At 41.9% G+C, this 20093-nt stretch overlaps 1 pseudogene; it reads left to right on the top strand.

The window, feature by feature from the left end:
- The first annotated feature begins 584 nt into the window (after nucleotides 1-584).
- LOC149152779 (DNA replication complex GINS protein PSF3-like) lies at nucleotides 585-1132 on the top strand (annotated as a pseudogene).
- Nucleotides 1133-20093: the final 18961 nt, after the last annotated feature.

The following is a 20093-nucleotide window of genomic DNA, read 5'->3' on the forward strand; positions in this document are numbered from 1 at the left end:
AATACGCCCTTCAAACAATGATATGCTCACGCTTTAGCTACTCAGAAATTTGTCCCCATCACATTTACATGCAAACATAATTTCTAGGGTCATCATAGAGCATTTCAATGGCATATCTGAATGACAGTCATGGATGCGTAGAGAGATTCATGGAAGATGGCAGCTCCATTGATTTTAAGTTGATTCTGTTCGGAGCAGGCAGAAGAGGATGTACTGGACAAAACTTGGGAACACGAGTTTTAGAATTTGTCATAGCGCATATTTTGCAACATTTTGAATGGAAACTTACCCAAAGAATATTAATCTCATAATGCTTTATCGTAGAGCTAAAGGGTTTGGCTAGGGAATTCCAAGAGTCGTTTGGCATCTACGATCAGGGAAGAGCAGATCTCTGAATTCTCTTATGCTTTTTTTACTAACTAGCATTACAATCCTCGCTCCAACTTGTTTGAATCATCTCCAGTCCACTACAATACCACTGGTTCATAGTTTATGTGTCCTCAACTCATTTAATATCATTGCGCTCATTGTGCCCAATCTGAAATTGAAACTGAAATCCATCTCCCACTCAACGATGATTGATTATGGAATATTACTATGACATTGACCACATTCTCATGGTGCAGGAACTAGTGTCTGTAGTGTTTCGGGTTGACGCAAATGGAGTGGGCCTTTTAGATCCTGGATATAAAAATAACAATGTAGAAGCAGGTGCAAAGGTGGAGCTACCCTTCCGGTTGGCCCAGGATCTGTGGACTAGAGAAGACATCTCGACCAATAATCCAACATTCTATAACCACAGGATTAGGAAGGAAATGCAAGCTGATCCTACTTGTGTCAACCTCAAAAGTTGATGCCCTACTTCTACGAGCTAGGATGCAAACTTGCACCTTTAGTTTCAGATAGAAGTCTTGGGTCCTTTCTTCTCTACACATTGGGTGGGTGTTTCAAAGACATTCTTTGCAAAGCTCATAGCTTCGCTTTTTCTGCAACAACAAAATTTTTACAGCTTCTGATGAGGGAAGAAAGCCAATTGTTTGGTGCAGCTTACACTTCAATGAAAGCTTTCAAGAAGTGGCGACTTGAAGGCCCAAGATTGGAGAAGGCATCTGTGTGGAGGCACCAGTTTTGAAAGACCGCATGGTAGTTTTGAAAGATTGCACCAGTTTTGAAAGACCGCGTCGTTTCTTGCTTCTCAAGAATGCTAGGCTTCATCGGCAGCCCCAAGAGACTCATATCTAGGAAAATTGGTAGAGGGACAAAGTCAAACCACCAACAGACTCGTATCCAGGAAAATTGGCAGAGGGACAGAGTTAGACTTCTGAAGAAATGGTAGAAGGGAGTTACTTCTCCAGAACTGCGCAAATATAGATATAAAAGACATGCTCATGTGCATTTCTCTCTTGGACCATGAAACTCTAACCAATAACGCTTAGTGCCTAGTCTCTCAATGAGGAATAAAATGATCAAGTTCTGACAAGTAGTAGAAAATGGCAGAACTGACATGAGAGATGCCACAAAATCAATATGAAACTACCCCATAGAGATTGTAGCTAGATTTTAGATGGGAATTTTTTTATGATGCAGATTTGATGGAAAAAATGACATGCATAGAAAGGCCATAAACAAGTGGCTCAAATATGAGCAGGGCAGGATATCGCCCGCTCTGATACCATGTTAAACACACACATGGCAGAAACATAATATGAAAGATAAAACATGAGAGTGCATTTTTAATTAACAAATGATATACATTTATAGTACATGGTGTGACCGTTGGGTTCCACATCCCAAGGTCTCTTGGACTTCCTTAGTCTATTTTTCTTCCACACTAACCCATAGAGGATTAGGTGTCCAACAGTAATGTTGAGTCATGTAAAGTGTAAGTCAAGTGTCAACAGTTGGATGTAATAGTCATAGAGTAGGTGAAGAATCATGAGGGTAGTTGAACTGTCACAAAGGGGAATGTCAAGGGTCACCCCACCCTTTGCTATAAATAGTCCCTCATAACTGATTGTATAGTCTTTTGGTCAGCCAAGCTTCTACTGAGATTATCTTGAAGAAGGCTTGGACAATATTGTAACGTGCCTTGGCTTCTCCACTGCATGAAGCTAGTACATCTCTTTGGAGGAGCAGGTAGATGTGGATGTAACGTTCCACTATTGGGGCTAGCAGGTTTACATGGATTTATTGTATGATTGTGACTTACACTTCCTTATATAATAAGAGCCAACACATTTTCATGCGTATGTTTTAATTGTATTTGGATTGCTCCGGTTTCTTCAATGATATATGTTGTTTAACTTACGTACTTGTGTATGAATTGATTTAGATGCAATTATATGAATCTTGTTATTAATTTTTTGCATGTGTTGTTAATGTTGTCATCATCCATGTCTACTGCTCTGCCAAACATCAGACAGACCTTTCACTTGAACCTTTCCATAAAAATCGTCGCACTTGTCTTGGACTGATCTATGAGCCTTGTATGTGTTATCTTACCTTGTATGATGTGACTGCCACATTCGAGTGGACTGCTCCACCAGAACCTGTGCATGTCCTTTGTGTTTTGTGTTCCTAACTGAGTTGGGACTGAACCCTTTCAACCTGGAACTCACTTTCACCTCCTTCCACCTTTGAAGTATTGGAACCTCTCATACACCTTACTTGACTCATTGCTTCAGTCACACCCTTGCTACCGACATAGTTATTCTAGTTTCCTCTGTGAGGCATCATAATCAAGGCATTACCTTACGATCCACTGCTGGGACTCATACACCAAATGGTCTGAGGTCTAATTGGGACTTCTTTTTGGGGAGATCCCCTTGACATGTCAGTGGGTCTAGCACCGTCAACATTTCTGGCACTAGAAGGAGGGCCTAATGACAAGCAGTGTCCTCTCATCCAGTTTTGAACCTTTGCATATATTTCATAGAGTCTTGCATTCTTGTTCCCCCGAGGTGTTTTTCGAATCATGAAGATGTCTCCATCTTGGGGATGATTTTCAATCTCTTGTCCACTCACACGTATGATGGTGAAGACGAAGTGGCCTAGCATGAGCACTTATATAACTTTCTTTCCATGATTCATGAGGAAGATGAGTTTTATGACGAACAAACCGATTTGTTGCCTGCATAAACGCTTTGCGAATCTCCATTTCGTTAGGTGCTCAGCCTACCAGCTGACACTGTGCACTCATTTGAGCACTTATGTGATCTTATTGAAGACACATTATATCATTTTTATCTAGACAATCTTGATCGACACTGTTACAACAACAGAGGGCTCCGAATGAATCCGTTATTGATTTTTGGTAGTGCTTCTGTGACGTGCAGTTTCAAGCTTCGAGGAGCTAGATTAATTTTTCTTATCTTTGGGACCGGTTCGAGTACTGCCTTAAGAAATTTGTCCGTCCGAAGAGAAAGTTTGAGATCAAGCCTCACTCAACATTCTTCGTTGATGGAGCTACACATTCTCATGTGAAAGAGGGCACTGTCTCAACTGACTGTCTCCCTTCCTCTTATTCAACAGCTCCACCACTGCCCAACGATGTTGAGGATCATGCTCACACATATGTTCATCTTTCAAACCCTCCCAACATCACTTCACTCAATTTTCACGTAGATTTGGTTGTGAGTCCTTCAAGTCCTCAGATGAATTCTTTTCTACGACCTCCATATTTGCACCTAGGTGTTCCTCCGGATGATGTTGTCTTGTGTTCATCCATTCTGGACTCTTCACTTCTTCTGAATGAGGAAAAACCCACTGACGGAGTTGGTGTTGTAAAACCAACATGCGCTATCATTCATGAAGAGTATGAGTGGGAGCTTGAGCATCGACATTCGGAAAAGGATGAATCCCTTCCGTTCGAGATCTCTATATTCTTTCCTAACATCATTGGTGAACCTGCCGTCCCAAATTTCACATGTGTGTCTTCATCCACGGATGCATCCATTGTTGATCTTTCATAGGACACATTGTATGTTAGTCCATCATCCAAAAATGGAGAGGACCAATCATTCATTGGAAATCCACTTGATCTTTCATCTGATTTTTGCAAAAACACAGAGGGTGAACATCCTTCCTCCTCATCTACCCCTCTATGTAATTCATCAAACCATGAAGATGCTGACCAACATCCTGAATTTAAAGATATTGGTTGTTGTGGTCTCTTCACCTCATCATCTTGTTAGCACCTAAATCTGCCCTAGGCTGAATGAAGGCAAAAATTAGGGTAACCACAAACCACGGTCAGTCTGGTAGCTATCCCTACCAGAACAGGAGAGGGCTATCTCCGAGTCACGCTTAGTGAATAGATAATCGAAAACGGCCTGAGATGACTTACAATGAAATATTTACCTTAGGCTAGTAAGTGAATAGGGATTCAGGAAACAATTTTCATGAATGACCGAGCTTCTGGGATGGTATGGGACCAACGATCAGCTAAGAACAGAGAATTTAATATGAAGGCACAGATTATTCCGTGAGGCAAGGTAGGTAGAAAGTGTAGCAATTTTAGTTTGAGGTAACACGAAATGAAAAGATTGCTGAAGAAAGTGAAAAGGGCATAGTTACATGAATCCTTTTCAACAGAAGAAGAACACTGAACATGAAATTTTCCCACAGGGAGAGCAATAAAATTGAATTCTACCTAATCTCACTCAGAAAATTTCACTGGAAATGAACATGAATTGAATTATGAAACATAATGAAATACATATGAAAACATAAGAAACACATTTTCTACACTCAACCACAAGAATCTCATGAAACAGATCCGCTGCCTTTCATTAATTTTCTGTCAAAAATACATAGTGAAGAAACATAGTTTCTTTCCCACAGTCTCCTAGAAGTTACAAGCCAATCAACCTTTTGCAAATAGATTGCATACAATATATAGAATGTGTGAGGAAGAGATAGAATGCCCAAGGGTTGGGGAGTTACTCGAATCATTACAAAATGGAGATGGAGAGCCAACCATCAGCTACAGGTGCAACGCTCACAAACATGACATTTGGTCGGGGTGACCCTTTGCCTTCGTTTGCCACTTGGATAGATGCCAATATGGAGAAAAAACACTTTAAATGCCGCCTTTGGTGCCAAAGAACTAAAGTGTAGATGACCGGGCCCACTTGGAGAAGTCGCGAACCGAAATTTCGTGAAACGGGAGCAAATTGGCAGTTTTTCCTCTGTGCACCGCGCCAATTTCTCTGTGCGTCGCGCCATTTTGGGGCCTGTTTTGGGGTACTTGAATGTGTCAAAAATGTGCCCAAGTGGGCTTGTTGGAAATCCTGTCCTGTATACTTTCTAACCCAACTATAATTTTTGAATTTGGTGCTCATTTTCCCCTTCAAATCTCCATTCTCCCAAGACTGCTTTCTGTGTGTAAAAAAAGTGGCAGAGAGGCCATTTTTTGGGTGTTTTTGACCTCTAGGAGGCTCAGATCTTGCCCAAATTTCTTGCCCGGACACCAGTAGTCATGATTTTCCATGCTGAATCCAAAATTGCAAGCCATTCCTCATTTGGAGTTCTAGAATTTTAGGGTCGCGCTAGTGGCGCGGCGCAGAGGGAGAAAATCCGTATTTTTTGCCCAAAAATTTTCCATGTGACCAAAAATTCCCCAAATTTCTTGAAATTTGGGCTGGAGGTACCCTATGGGGTGCCATGCTGAGCCAAGGAAGCCTCAGCCAAGATTCTAAGCCTATCTTTCTCTTTTGCCTCTTTTTCCCTCCTTGTTGCTTTCCTCAATTTTGCCTTTGAACTCTTTATTCGGGCCTTGGCGCTCATGTTTCGTGCCCTGTAGTGAAATGCCATGTGTCTCAATAGAGAAAGGTCCTTGTCGGCCTTGTCTAGCAGCGTCTCCAAATGCATGTTGACCCTCTCAAGGTTGGCCTCCCTATCCTTATTTATTTCTTGCTCCAAAGATGTGAGCTCAACCCTTCTTCTTTGAGCAACTTGGCGATGCCCTCGAATGTTTTGCAGCTCCATGATCGCCTGTTGGTCCTCAAGCTACTTGTTTCTCTGATCCAGGTACTTCATGTTCCACTTGGCCCTCTCCAAGTCAAGGGATAAGGCCTCAATCTTTGACTGTTGTTCTTGGATGACCTCTCTAAGCTCTGCATTTGTTGGCTCTGTATCGGTCTCATCATCGTGAAGGAGAACAAACTTGGTCTCTCATTCACTTGATGGATCTCCTGAAGGCCCCTCATCATGCACTGGCTCCTTACCTCTGCCCTGCTCCTGCGATGGTGATATCGGAAGCGGGGCCCCTTCCACCCCGGGTGGAGATAACACTCACTTTGCTGTTGCAAACAAAGGTCTACTGCCCTTCTGGTATGTGATGTATACTGGCATGGTAGCAGTCTCATGGTGCTCATACTGATGTGAAGGACCACCTACCTCATGCTTTACCTCTGATACTACCTGCGGAGTGCTGAAGAAGTCACGGGAGATGAAGTCCTCCCAAGCAATACCCTGCAATCCCAACTAATGGGCCACCAAAATCCGGATAAGAGAAAAATGATAAACATTGTTTAGCTGCTATCGAGGGGTGTTGTGCTGCATGAATTTTTTCATCTTCTCTATGTTACCACAAATGAAAAACGAGATGTTCATCATCCGCACCCTGGTAAAGTGCATGAGCAACCTAATGTGATAGGCATAAAGGCGAGAAAACCTCCCCTCACAACTGAAATACTTTATGATCAATTTCATGAGTGGGGCATACTCATCTCTAAAAAATCTGAATGGAAAAACTCTCGTGAGCTGGTTCAAATAGCTGGCCTTAATGTAAGGCTCATAATGATTCCTGTCCACCTTCTTCTTCTTATGCCACTGTTCTCCAATGTTCGGTATGCCTGTTGCCACTGATATGGTTTCGGGTGTCAATGTGAAAGTGACCCCAGCCAAGACAGACTGACCTTCATGTACGTGAAGTGCAAAAAGACGGGCCAACTCATGATGGACTCTGACATTTTCCACCCTTTGAAAAAATTCATAACAGGCTAAGTGCTGGAAACAAGACATAGCAAGGGGGCATGCCTGCAGCTCAGTGAGGGTGTTTGGCTCATCCCTAAGATGTCTGCCACTCCGATGATGTCTCCTATGGGCCCTTTCTCCTGAAGCTGTGTCACTGTGGGTCTCCTCCTCATATTCTGATGAAACTTCTGATGCCATGACTGCTGTTTTGTAAGTTGAATTTAGGCTGCCCTTTGATTTTAATGAAGCTGGAGTTTGCTTTGACAATCTGCCACCAAGGGGACAATTAAAAAGGGAGCATTAGGATGGGGATAATATAATGGGGATAGGGGTTTATAGGAAGATTTTATTTGGGGATATACAAGGGGTTTTATGGTATTTTAATAGGGTAGGGTTTTGTACTGTGGGCAAGGTAGGGTTTGGGTTTATTTTGGTAGGGTTTGGGTTTTTTGAGCCATAGGAGGAGGGGGGAAAGGGAGTATGATTCTAGTGGTGTTAGGGTAATGATTAAGGGAAAATGACATAGGGGAACTAGTGATAGGGGTGGGGTAGGAAAACACCTTGGAAACAATATCACTGTAGCACAAACCCTAGCCAAATGGCCCTTTGTGTTTTCTTGTGGTTGCTTTATGAGTTTTGTTTCATTTCAATCATAGGCACAAAAACCACCATATCTTTATCAAATTTGATGCACAAGTGAGTTTATAGAGCCTAGCTTGCAATTTGATGGGCTTCACAAGAAATTTGAGGTGATTTTACACAATTTCAGTCCTTTTAGCCTTGTGCACCGCGCTCTCTATGTGCGCCACGCCAGTGTAAATTTACACTGGAAATTTTCTCCCAGTGCGCCACGCTCCCTCTGTGCACTGCGCCTTTTTCCAGGTGATTTTTGGATGCCTTCCCTATGTCCAAATTGGGTGCAGGATAGCTCGTTGGAAAGGTATTTGAGTCTAATTTCCAACGAAATTGAATGTTTCAATTTGGAGTTCATTTGCCCTATCAAAAGTTAAATCTCCCAATACTGGTAAAAATGTGCCCAGTGAGGCTGCCTCAAGGTAGAGTGTTGTTACAGTCAACTTTTTGATGCCTTCCTCAACTCCAAATTGAGCCCATAATATATCATTGGAAAGCTCTTTGTGTTTATTTATCATTTTACTCATCAAGTGAGTCATTTGGCCAACTGAGCTAGAAGAAAACGTGATTTTCCCAAGGTCACTTCCAAGCTGCATCAATTCTCCTGAGGCAATTGTATTTTTGACATTTCTATAAAACCATGACACCTGTGTAAAAAGTGAATGAGGTTTTTATTCCTTTTCTTGTTTTGGATAAAAACCTCTCTCAATTTTTCCAAATTCATCTTTCCTTGCTCAGAAACATTATTTGAGTAAAACCTACCCCGATATGTGGAACAAGAGATTTGTCGAAATGAAGCGAAATGAAGGGGATAGGGAGCTTCTAAATTCTTGAGGAAATTTTGGGAAGTAGGGAGGGATGTTAGGAAGTAGGGGAAAGTGGAATCTCAGAAATTGAGTGAGGGGAAGGGGTCCAAAAAGGAAAAACACAGGTGCAACGTAGAAAATTGCCAGGTTGTAGCAAGAAACTAGGGTTTGTTCGAAAATGAGGAATTTGGGGGATCTCAGTGATGGGAAGTGTTTGATAAGGTACTTTAAGGATAGGGGAAGGTGTATGAACATCAGGATACAAGTTTTTCCGATGATTTGACCGTCCAAGAGAAATTGCCTTTCAAAACCCTAGGAGAGGAAATGACCTTACCTAGGTGCAACTGAAGCATGAACAAGGTGTAAAATGACCCATTGGAACCTGACATGATGATGATAACCCTTTGAATGATGGTAGAATCAGCTGATTAGTGACATAGAATGACATTTGGATGACTTTGGAAGGAGTGAAGGCAAACCCTAGACCTAATGCCTAGTGATCAAATTTTACTTGAAGACTCACTAAAATGACAAAATTTGACCTTGACACCTTAAAATCACTTTTTAAGAGCATGTTTGATCTCTGCCATAGGATTGACAAGATTGAATCTAACATTGGCTCCAATGGGGGATGGTAGCTCCTTGGAGGTGCCAAGAACAACAGATCTCTGGAAGAGCTAGATAGTGCCTTCGTCCATTGGGCTATGGAGTCATCATTTTGACAAACCAACACAAGACTTCGACTCATTTATTGACTGAAACTTGACTTAAACCGACTTAATTATGAAACCAACATGACTGAAAAAACCGACTCAATGCAAAAGGAAATGACTCATGACTGACTTAACTAAAACAAGAACTGACAAAACTTATTCAATGGCAACAGTCCATCAAGATTCGAGGGTTTCAAATCATGATGACAGCCACCTGCATACTAATGCAATATGTACAATCATGTGTAATGTGTCTTCCAATGCAATGAATCAAGTAGATGCCTCCTTGATTGATTCTCTGGATCATATCTTCTGGTCAACAACAGATACTAGTAGCTGGGCCTCCAAAAACATTGTTGACCATGATCTCCTTCATCACTGAACACTGCAATAAACACCTTCACTGCTGACTGCAACAGATTTGCCATTGGATCCTGAAAAACATGAAAATTGACCTCCTGCTGGAAAAACGAGATATCTTTCTCTCTTGCTTCAGATCTTTCTTCATAATGTACTTCAGTAACAGTATGTTCTTGGTCCTCAAAAAATTTTGAACAAGCAGATAAGCAGCTCTCCATTTCAAAAAACATTTCAAAACATGAAACATAGGAAGAAGAATATGAAATGGCATCATGAATGGTCTGATCTTCGGTAATATGAACATCTTGCAGGTTATCTTCATATGATATGACAACCAGATTCTCATTACATTCATTAATCATAAGAAAAGAAACTTCAAATGTTTCGTGAAACTCAAGCATGACCTTTCTGTCATCTATCATAAATTCATCCAGAGAAACTTTTTCACCTACTTGAACGAAGATATCCTCTTGTTGTTCATGAATCGACTGAATTACCTCATTAGGAAGGTTGTGTTCTGATGAGATGAGGGCAGTTAGGTCTGTAACTTTGTCTTCTTCATTTGAGGCAGCCTCAACAATGCAATTCTCTTCTATGAGATCTGGAACATGTTTTTCCTCATCATAATCTTTCTCTCGATCTGGTTTATCATCATCATTTTTTTAAGATTGGAACATCATTTTCCTGCGTATCCTCATTTATTTCAACCAGATCTGAAATAAAACTTCTTCTTTCCTCATTTTCGGCCATATAGAACTCTTCAACCTGCTGATCTATTTCATGTAATTCATGTTGACTGTCAAGATGCAAAATTCCTTCATTTTCCACCGTATTACAATCTTGATTCTGCTGCAATGTTTCTTGAGCATCTTGATGGGACTCCTCTAGTTTCTCTTCATGTTGCTGAAATGGATTCTCGTACAAGGCTTCCATGATCTCATCATCCATCAAATTATCATCCTCATAGTATTTTTCAAGGCTTTCAATAAAAGTAGAAGCATGTTTGCAACAGTCATGAACTAGATTTAACGATGGATAAGAGTCTATATATCTTTCAATGAACAGGGCATGAAAATCCTTTAGACACTAAATACAAGTAGGCGGAAAAATTTCATACCAAGATCGAGCTTCATCTTCCAGGGTAGCCATAAACATTTTCATCAAACAGTCTTCAAGAAAATTGATCTTTAATCTATGCACATGAATGTGAAATTTCACCAGATGAAGAGCAACGTCATTACCTTCCACATTTCTGAACACAGGCAAATTATTTGACCAATCTACCATGGGCATTTTATTTGGAAAACCTGGGATGTGATCTCGGCTCATGGGAGCGTATCTTCTTGCAATCCGATCCATCTTGAAAATGTCAAAGCTACTGATCTCTCTGTAGTGGAGTCACCATGAAGCACCGATTGCTAGATTCTTCAGTGAATGGAGTTGCCAGGTGAATGATTTCAACCATCTTCTTATGTCTGATAATTGTTCACCATCAAAAATCAGATCGGAACTTGAGATATCAACTAGGGCAAGACAATCTACAAGTAAAATTCGTCCCCAGTATGGTCGCCACTATGTTAGCACCTAAATCTGCCTTAGGCTGAATGAAGGCAAAAATTAGGGTAACCACAAACCACGCTCAATTTGGTAGCTAGCCCTACCAGAACAGGAGAGGGCTCTCTCCGAGTCACGCTCAGTGAATAGATAATCGAAAATGGTCTGAGATGACTTACAATGAAATATTTACCTTAGGCTAGTAAGTGAATAGGGATTCGGGAAACAATTTTCATGAATGACCGAGCTTCTGGGATGGTATGGGACCAACGATCAGCTAAGAACAGAGAATTTAATATGAAGGCACAGATTATTCCGTGAGGCAAGGCAGGCGGAAAGTGTAGCAATTTTAGTTTGAGGTAACGCGGAATGAAAATATTGCTGAAGAAAGTGAAAAGGGCATAGTTACATGAATCCTTTTCAACAGAAGAAGAACACTGAACATGAAATTTTCCCACAGGCAGAGCAATAAAATTGAATTCTACCTAATCTCACTCAGAAAATTTCACTGGAAATGAACATGAATTGAATTATGAAACATAACGAAATACATATGAAAACATAAGAAACACATTTGCTACACTCACAACCACAAGAATCTCATGAAACAGAGCCGTTGCCTTTCATTAATTCTCTGTAAAAAATACACAGTGAAGAAATAGAGTTTCTTTCCCACAGTCTCCCAGAAGTTACAAGCCAACCAACCTTTTGCAAATAGCTTACATACAATATATAGAATGTGTGAGGAAGAGATAGAACGCCCAAGGGTTGGGGAGTTACTCGAATCATTACAAAATGGAGATGGAGAGCCAACCATCAGCTACAGGTGCAGTGCTCACAAACATGACATTTGGCCGGGGTGACCCTTTGCCTTCCTTCGCCACTTGGATAGATGCCAATCTGGAGAAAAAACACTTTAAATGCCACCTTTGGTGCCAAAAAACCAAAGTGTAGATGACCGGGCCCACTTGGAGAAGTCGCGAACCGAAATTTCGTGAAACGGGAGCAAATTGGCAGTTTTTCCTCTGTGCACCGCGCCAATTTCTCTGTGCATCGCGCCACTTTGGGGCCTGTTTTGGGGCACTTGAAGGTGTCCAAAATGTGCCCAAGTGGGCTTGTTGGAAATCCTGTCCTGTCTAATTTCTAACCCAATTGGAATTTTTGAATTTGGTGCTCATTTGCCCCTCCAAATCTCCATTCTCCCAAGACTGCTTTCTGTGTGTCAAAAAAGTGGTAGAGAGGCCATTTTTTGGGTGTTTTTGACCTCTAGGAGGCTCAGATCTTGCCCAAATTTCTTGCCCGGACACCAGTAGTCATGATTTTCCATGCTGAATCCAAAACTGCAAGCCATTCCTCATTTGGAGCTCTAGAATTTTAGGGTCGCGCCAGTGGCGTGGCGCACAGGGAGAAAATCCCTGTTTTTTGCCCAAAAATTTTCCATGTGACCAAAAAGTCCCCAAATTTCTTGAAATTTTGGCTGGAGGTTCCCTATGGGGTGCCATGCTGAGCAAAGGAAGCCTTAGCCAAGATTCTAAGCCTATCTTTCTCTTTTTCCTCTTTTGCCATCCTTTTTGCTTTCCTCAATTTTGCCTTTAAACTCTTTATTCGGGCCTTGGCGCTCATGTTTCGTGCCCTGTAGTGAAATTCCATGTGTCTCAACAGAGCAAGGTCCTTGTCGGCCTTGTCTAGTAGCCTCTCCAAATGCATGTTGACCCTCTCAAGGTTGGCCTCCCTATCCTTATTTATTTATTGCTCCAAAGATGTGAGCTCAACCCTTCTTCTTTGAGCAGCTTGGCGATGCCCTCGAATGTTTTGCAGCTCCATGATCACTTGTTGGTCCTCAAGCTACTTGTTTCTCTGCTCCAGGTACTTCATGTTCCACTTGGCCCTCTCCAAGTCAAGGGATAAGGCCTCAATCTTTGACTGTTGTTCCTGGATGACCTCTCTAAGCTCTGCATTTGTTGGCTCTGTATCGGTCTCATCATTGTGAAGGAGAACAAACTTGGTCTCTCGTTCACCTGATGGCTCTCCTGAAGGCCCCTCATCATGTACTGGCTCCTTACCTCTGCCCTGCTCCTGCGATGCTGATGTCGGAAGCGGGGCCCCTTCCACCCCGGGTGGAGATAACACTTGCTTTGCTGCTGCAAACAAAGGTCTACTGCCCTTCTGGTATGTGATGTATATTGGCATGGTAGTAGTCTCATGGCGTTCATACTGATGTGAAGGACCACCTACCTCATGCTCTGTCTTTGATACTACCTGCGGAGTGCTGAAGAAGTCACGGGAGATGAATTCCTCCCAAGCAATACCCTGCAATCCCAACTGATGGTCCACCAAAATCCGGATAAGAGCAAAATGATAAACACTGTTTAGCTATTGTCGAGGGGTCTTATGCTGCATGAAGTTTTTCATCTTCTCTATGTTACTGCAAATGAAAAATGGGAGGTTCATCATCGAAACCCTGGTAAAGTGCATGAGCAACCTGATGTGATATGCATAAAAGCGAGAAAACCTCCCCTCACAACTCAAATACTTCATGATCAATTTCATGAGCGGGGCATACTCATCTCTCAAAAATCTGAATGGAAAAACTCTGGTGAGCTGGTTCAAATAGCTGGCCTTAATGTAAGGCTCATAATGATGCCTATCCACCTTCTTCTTCTTATGCCACTATTCTCCAATGTTTGGTATGCTTGTTGCCACTGATATGGTTTCGGGTGTCAATGTGAAAGTGACCCCAACCAAGACAGATTGACCTTCATGTACGTGAAGTGAAAAAAGACAGGCCAACTCATGATGGACTATGACATTTGCAACCCTTTGACAAAATTCATAACAGGTTACGTGCTGGAAACAAGACATAGCAAGGGGGCATGCCTGCAGCTCAGTGAGGGTGTTTGGCTCATCCCTAAGATATTTGTCACTCCGGTGATGTCTCATGTGGGCCCTTTCTCCTGAAGCTGTGTCACTGTGGGTCTCCTCCTCATATTCTGATGAAACTTCTGATGCCATGACTGCTGTTTGTAAGTTGAATTTAGGCTGTCCTTTGATTTTAATGAAGCTGGAGTTTGCTTTGACAATCTACCACCAAGGGGACAATTAAAAAGGGAGCATTAGGATGGGGATAATATAATGGGGATAGGGGTTTATAGGAAGATTTTATTTGGGGATATACAAGGGGTTTTATGGTATTTTAATAGGGTATGGTTTTGTATTGTGGGCAAGGTAGGGTTTGGGTTTTTTGAGCCATAGGAGGAAGGGGGAAAGGGAGTATGATTCTAGTGGTGTTAGGGTAATGATTAAGGGAAAATGACATAGGGGAACTAGTGATAGGGGTATGGTAGGAAAACACCTTGGCAACAATATCACTGTTGCACAAACCCTAGCCAAATGGCCCTTTGTGTTTTCTTGTGGTTGCTTTATGAGTTTTGTTTCATTTCAATCATAGGCACAAAAACCACCATATCTTTATCAAATTTGATGCACAAGTGAGTTTATAGAGCCTACCTTGCAATTTGATGGGATTCACAAGAAATTTGAGGTTATTTTGCACAATTTCAAGCCTTTTAGCCCTGTGCTCCGTGCTCTCTATGTGCACCGCGCCACTGTAAATTTACACTGGAAATTTTCTCCCAGTGCGCCGCGCTCCCTCTGTGCGCCGTGCCTTTTTCCAGGTGACTTTTGGAGGCCTTCCTGGTGTCAAAATTGGGTTCAAGATAGCTCATTGGAAAGGTCTTTGAGTCTAATTTCTAGCCCAACTAGAATTTTTCAATTTGGAGTTCATTTGCCATATCAAGAGTCAAATCTCCCAAGACTGGTCAAAATGTGCCCAGTGAGGCTGCCTCAAGGTAGAGTGCTGTTACAGTCAACTTTTGGATGCCTTACTCAATTGAAAATTGAGCCCATGATAGCTCATTGGAATTCTCTTTGTGTCTAGTTATCATTTGACTCATTAAGCGAGTCATTTGGCCAACTGAGCTAGGAGAAAATTTGATTTTCCCAAGGTCACTTCCGAGGTGCATCAATTCTCCCGAGGAAATTGTATTTTTGACATTTCTCTAAAAACATGACACCTGTGTAAAAAGTGAAGGAGTTTTTTTCTTCCTTTTCCTGTTTTGGACAAAAACCTCTCTCAGTTTTTCCAAATTCATCTTTCCTTGCTCAGAAACATTATTTGAGTAAAACCTACCCCGATGTGTGGAACAAGAGATTTGTTGAAATGAAGCGAAATTAAGGGGATAGGGAGCTTCTAAATTCTTGAGGAAATTTTGGGAAGTAGGGAGGGATGTTAGGAAGTAGGGGAAAGTGGAATCTTAGAAATTGAGTGAAGGGAAGGCGTCCAAAAAGTCAAAACACTGAGCCAACGTAGAAAATTGCCAAGTTGTAGCAAGAAACTAGGGTTTGTGCGAAAATGAGGAATTTGGGGGATCTCAGTGATGGGAAGTATTTGATAAGGTACTTTAAAGATAGGGGAAGGTGTATGAACATCAGGATACAAGTTTTGCCGATGATTTGACCGTCCAAGAGAAATTGCCTTTCAAAACCCTAGGAGAGGGAAATGACCTTACCTAGGCGCAACTGAAGCATGAACAAGTTGTAAAATGACCCATTGGAACCTGACATGATGATGACAACCCTCTGAATGATGGTAGAATCAGATGATTAGTGACATTGACCGACATTTGGACGACTTTGGAAGGAGTGAAAGAAAACCCTAGACCTAATGCCTAGTGATCAAATTTTACTTGAAGACTCACTGAAATGACAAAATTTGACCTTGACACCTTAAAATCACTTTGTAAGAGCATGTTTGATCTCTGCCGGAGGATTGACAAGACCAACTCTAACACATCTGATCACGATGTTGATTCACTCATTGTTAATTGGTCTAATCCACTCATCTATGAAGATCCATCTATCAATGAAGTCGAAACCGCACAGACCATTGAGGCACTTTAGCCCGAGCTGATGGTTATGTCAGGCCCTCGCTGTCCTAAGGTTGGTTTCACTTCCAATCAAGAAATTCGTCAAACACTCAAGGCTCCTTAGCACTCATTTTTATGCACTCAAGATCAATCTAACACTCAGATTTTACTTCCTCCACTCGAACTGCATGATCCCATTACTTATGCATTGGAGGAGTCTTACATTGCAAGCACTTGTGCGCAACGCCAATTATCTTTGTTTATTTCTTTTACATTCATGTCACAATCAAGAGTGTGCATATGCTTCAAAGTTGCACATAGTGTCACATAACACCATGGCAAGTCTGTGGATTGCTTGTCATGCACATGCACTCACTTATGTCCCTTGGGCACTTTGAATCAGGAAGTGTGGTTGTATTCATTGTTATACCTTTCTTGCTTGCTAGTTCACACAATTGGGTTGCTCGCGGACCAAGCCTTCACCAAAAAGGGTCTACCAATGTGTTGGTGGATGCATTGGAAGTATCACTTCATGTGATCATGCCCATGTACTATTAGTGTAGGAGTAGGAGTAGAGTTTTCTTTCAGTTGTTTTCTTTCATGCTTGTTTTCTTACCTGATTTGTTTGCTTGTTTTTTCACTTGCTTGTTTGTTTACTTACTTCGATTTAATTTTTGCTTCTGCTCTTTCTTTGCTTTGATTGTTAGTTCGTTCGCTTGTTTCGTTCATAGTTTAGTTTTGCATGAAACCATGTATGACTCTTGAAACGAGTTGGGTAAAGTACAAGAGGGCTTGTACAACTATCACTACTTGGTTATCTGTCGTCTTGCCTCTGTATGATGATCTTGTTACTTTTAGTCCATGATATGTTGAATTAAAATATGCACTATTTGAAGTAAACCTTGGTGTAAACACAATGCTTGCACGCTTACTAGTGTCACCTTCTCTTATCAATTGTTTTTAGGGTTAACCCTTGTCAGCTTAGTCAAGTAGAGAAAGGTAAGGAAGAAAAAACTTAACAGGCACATCAGAGATACAATAAAATACTTCTTTGTTGGAATAACCTCTTTTGCTCTCAATAACTCGGGATCCATTTTCTGCCTCTGAAATGAATAAGTGCTATGCACATTGAAAAATGAAAAAATTAAAAGAAAAATTAAAAATGAAAAATGAATAAGGCGAAAGAAGAGAAAGGCTTCTTACACAGGGAAGTGATGCAAGTAACTCCACCTGGGTACTGACCAGGCTCAATGGCAGTGAAGCCATGCTTGTTTTCCTATGTGACTCCACCGAGGTACTGTCCAGGCCTGCTGGTAGTGGAGAAACACCAGAGATGAAACTAATACTCTAACGACTATGCTGCTTGTGCACTTATATACCCCTTCACCCTAATCGAAACAACTGTGTTTCTTTGGCTTGGGATGTGTCTCAATTGACCAAGGGTTTGGCAGATGCTACATCTTACAATCAAGTTAGTGTGAAACCAAGATGAGTTGAAAACTGAACAATACTTCTGGAGGTGTTAGACTTTCTTTTCATGAAAAAGGCCTATGCAAAGAGCTGGAGTTCTACCAGTGTGTCACCAAGTGTTGTAACGGCTACAACCACCCTCCAAAATTATTCCTTAGCCTGTTTTGGAGCCTCCCTACCAACCTTACACAAAAATTTGTCTTGCTTCGTCAAGTACTTAAGATTCAAGTGCTTTCCTCGCATAACGGCAAACTGTCGATCATAGTTGATCCATCCCCCTCACAGGCTGCTCACCCGAACATGGTCCAGTTGTAGGTTGAGCAGCTTCCCTTGAAAATTGTGCATTTCTAGAGGGAAACCAACCTTCCCTCCAAGAATAGTGAAATCCTCTATGACGGCCTGCTAGGCTCCAGGATTGCGCAACCCTGCCAACCACCCTCCCAGCAAGATTTGTGAAAATTTTCCTAGCAGCAGGCTATTCAGCCCAGAATTTGTGCAAATCTAGGCAATAGTCAGCTACTTTGCCCAAAAATTGCACAAATCTCCTGAGCAACCAGCCCAGCTCCTAGCTAGAACTGCACATTTTTCTCCAACAGTTGAGGAGTCCCTTGCATGTGCAACTGAGTTGACCGGTTCCCTCCGGGACTAAGAAAAAAATACTTGCATGCGTGGCTTGATTCTCCCAAGGCAACATACAAAGGAATCCCTTGTTTCATGGATCTATGTTTAGTAGTTGGAGGTTACATGCAAGGAGCAATTCCAAAATCTCCCACCAAGTGTTGCTTCCCCTAAATTCGTGGCACGCATGTCACAACCTCGATGTTATCAAAACTCATCAACCAGATGCTATAGAGCTTGTTCCTCATATCAACCTTGCAACTTTGACATCCCACATAACATATAGGAGAATTCGACACATTCTACTCAGCTGTTTTGGGGTAAGCCTGCTTCCCATGCCTTGTGCTGCATTTCTGTCGCTTTTTGTGTTTTCGCTTGTAGGAGTACTATTTTCTTGATTTCTTTGAACAATTGTTGTCTTTTACATATATACTAGCTTTTCCTAGCTTTGTTTCAGTTTTCGTTCATATCTCATTGATGTCACATGCATGAAACTGTTTTGCACGGACGTTTGCCAAATCGGCGAACTCCCTCACCCACATGCATGGTGATCTGTTTTGGTGAATCTTTCATTCATGTTTTGCATGCACTATCAATCACTTATGCTATCACTTAGTGTCTCCATGCATTCATTGACTTACTTGCTTTCAGTCCCCCGTTAGCTTGGCCCAGGCTCTGCCTTCGCCAAGGCTGTATTGTGCAATCTGGGAAAGGAAGGCTCCCCTTCCTCTCTAGATTTGCACATTCCTACTTGGCACCAGCCTCCAGGACTGTTTTGTGCATTTCTGGGGGACAATGGATGCTTGGCCCATGAAATTGCACAGATATGTCCTTAGGCCAAGAGTCCTTCCCGGTTGGAATTGTGCATTGCGCAATCCCAACAGTCAGCACCTAGACTGGACTATGCATTCATAGTTCCAATAGTCAGCTAGTCTCCCAGCAGCCCATGCTGTGCCTTGACTAGTCTTAACAGCTGGTCTCCCAACCTCACGGTCAAAATTTCCCAACCTTCATGATCATTCACCCAGGTCCGTTGCAAGTTAGTTCTCATGTTCATTTTGGTTTTCGAGTGACAGATTGCTTGCTATGAGTGTTGCCATGTCTCCAGGTATAGCAGGTGTTCATCAGCCTCTCAAAAGTATAGGTACAATGGCTTCTAGGAGATGAGAGATGAGGACACCGTTTAGAGCACACTTGGGGATGTAGTCAATAAAGTGTCTATGAGCTTGCCTACTCGCTAAGACATCAAGTTGTTTGTAAAAAAGGACATCAAGTAGTAGCATCACAACAAGTAACATCATTAACAACAGTTGAAGATGACATGCCAAATGCAACGAGTGCGAGAGGAGTGTTGTTGACAACACAGAGGTGAAACAAGGTTGCAAGCTCAAATAGGTTCATTATGATGAAAGCAACTTTGGAGACTCCATCTTTGGAGTGACAGCGCAACATGAAGATCACGTGAAGGCAGAAGATGTGACAAGAAAGAGTTGCATGTGTTTAAGAAGCAACTCAGGAAGAGCATGAAGTTGCATAGATAGACGAATGAGTTGCAATAGGATCAGGAATAGCAATGGGCGCAACATGCACTCACGAATGAAATTGTGCCCGAACAAGTTAAAGATTCATCCCAGCAGCTAACACAGAGCATACATGGTGAGCTGTGTGGTTGATCACCTACAAGGGATTCAACAGCATGCATGTCATTGTGCGCAGTCATGCAATCCAACCCATTCAACACACTCACCAAGGCGAAGACAAGAAACAAGTCCAACTAGAGCCAAACGAGTACTTCGGCAAGTTGATTTGCATGACCACCAAAACACACTTGAAGATAAACATGGACACTATGCATCAATGTGCTTCCGATTCAGACGTACCCAAGAATACCATGCACATGTTAGTAGACAAGTTGGATGAAGGGGTGGAACCAATGCACCGGTTGCAATGGAAGTAAGAATTTGCTTTAGCAAGATGTCACCATGAGGTGCATGCACACCATCACGAATGACCAAGTTTGGCATCAGCTCATGAGC

This window comes from Pinus tabuliformis, chromosome 9 (genome assembly GCF_031772625.1).
Source record: "Pinus tabuliformis cultivar Carrire ecotype Pingquan chromosome 9, CPIR1, whole genome shotgun sequence".
Taxonomy (NCBI): domain Eukaryota; kingdom Viridiplantae; phylum Streptophyta; class Pinopsida; order Pinales; family Pinaceae; genus Pinus; species Pinus tabuliformis.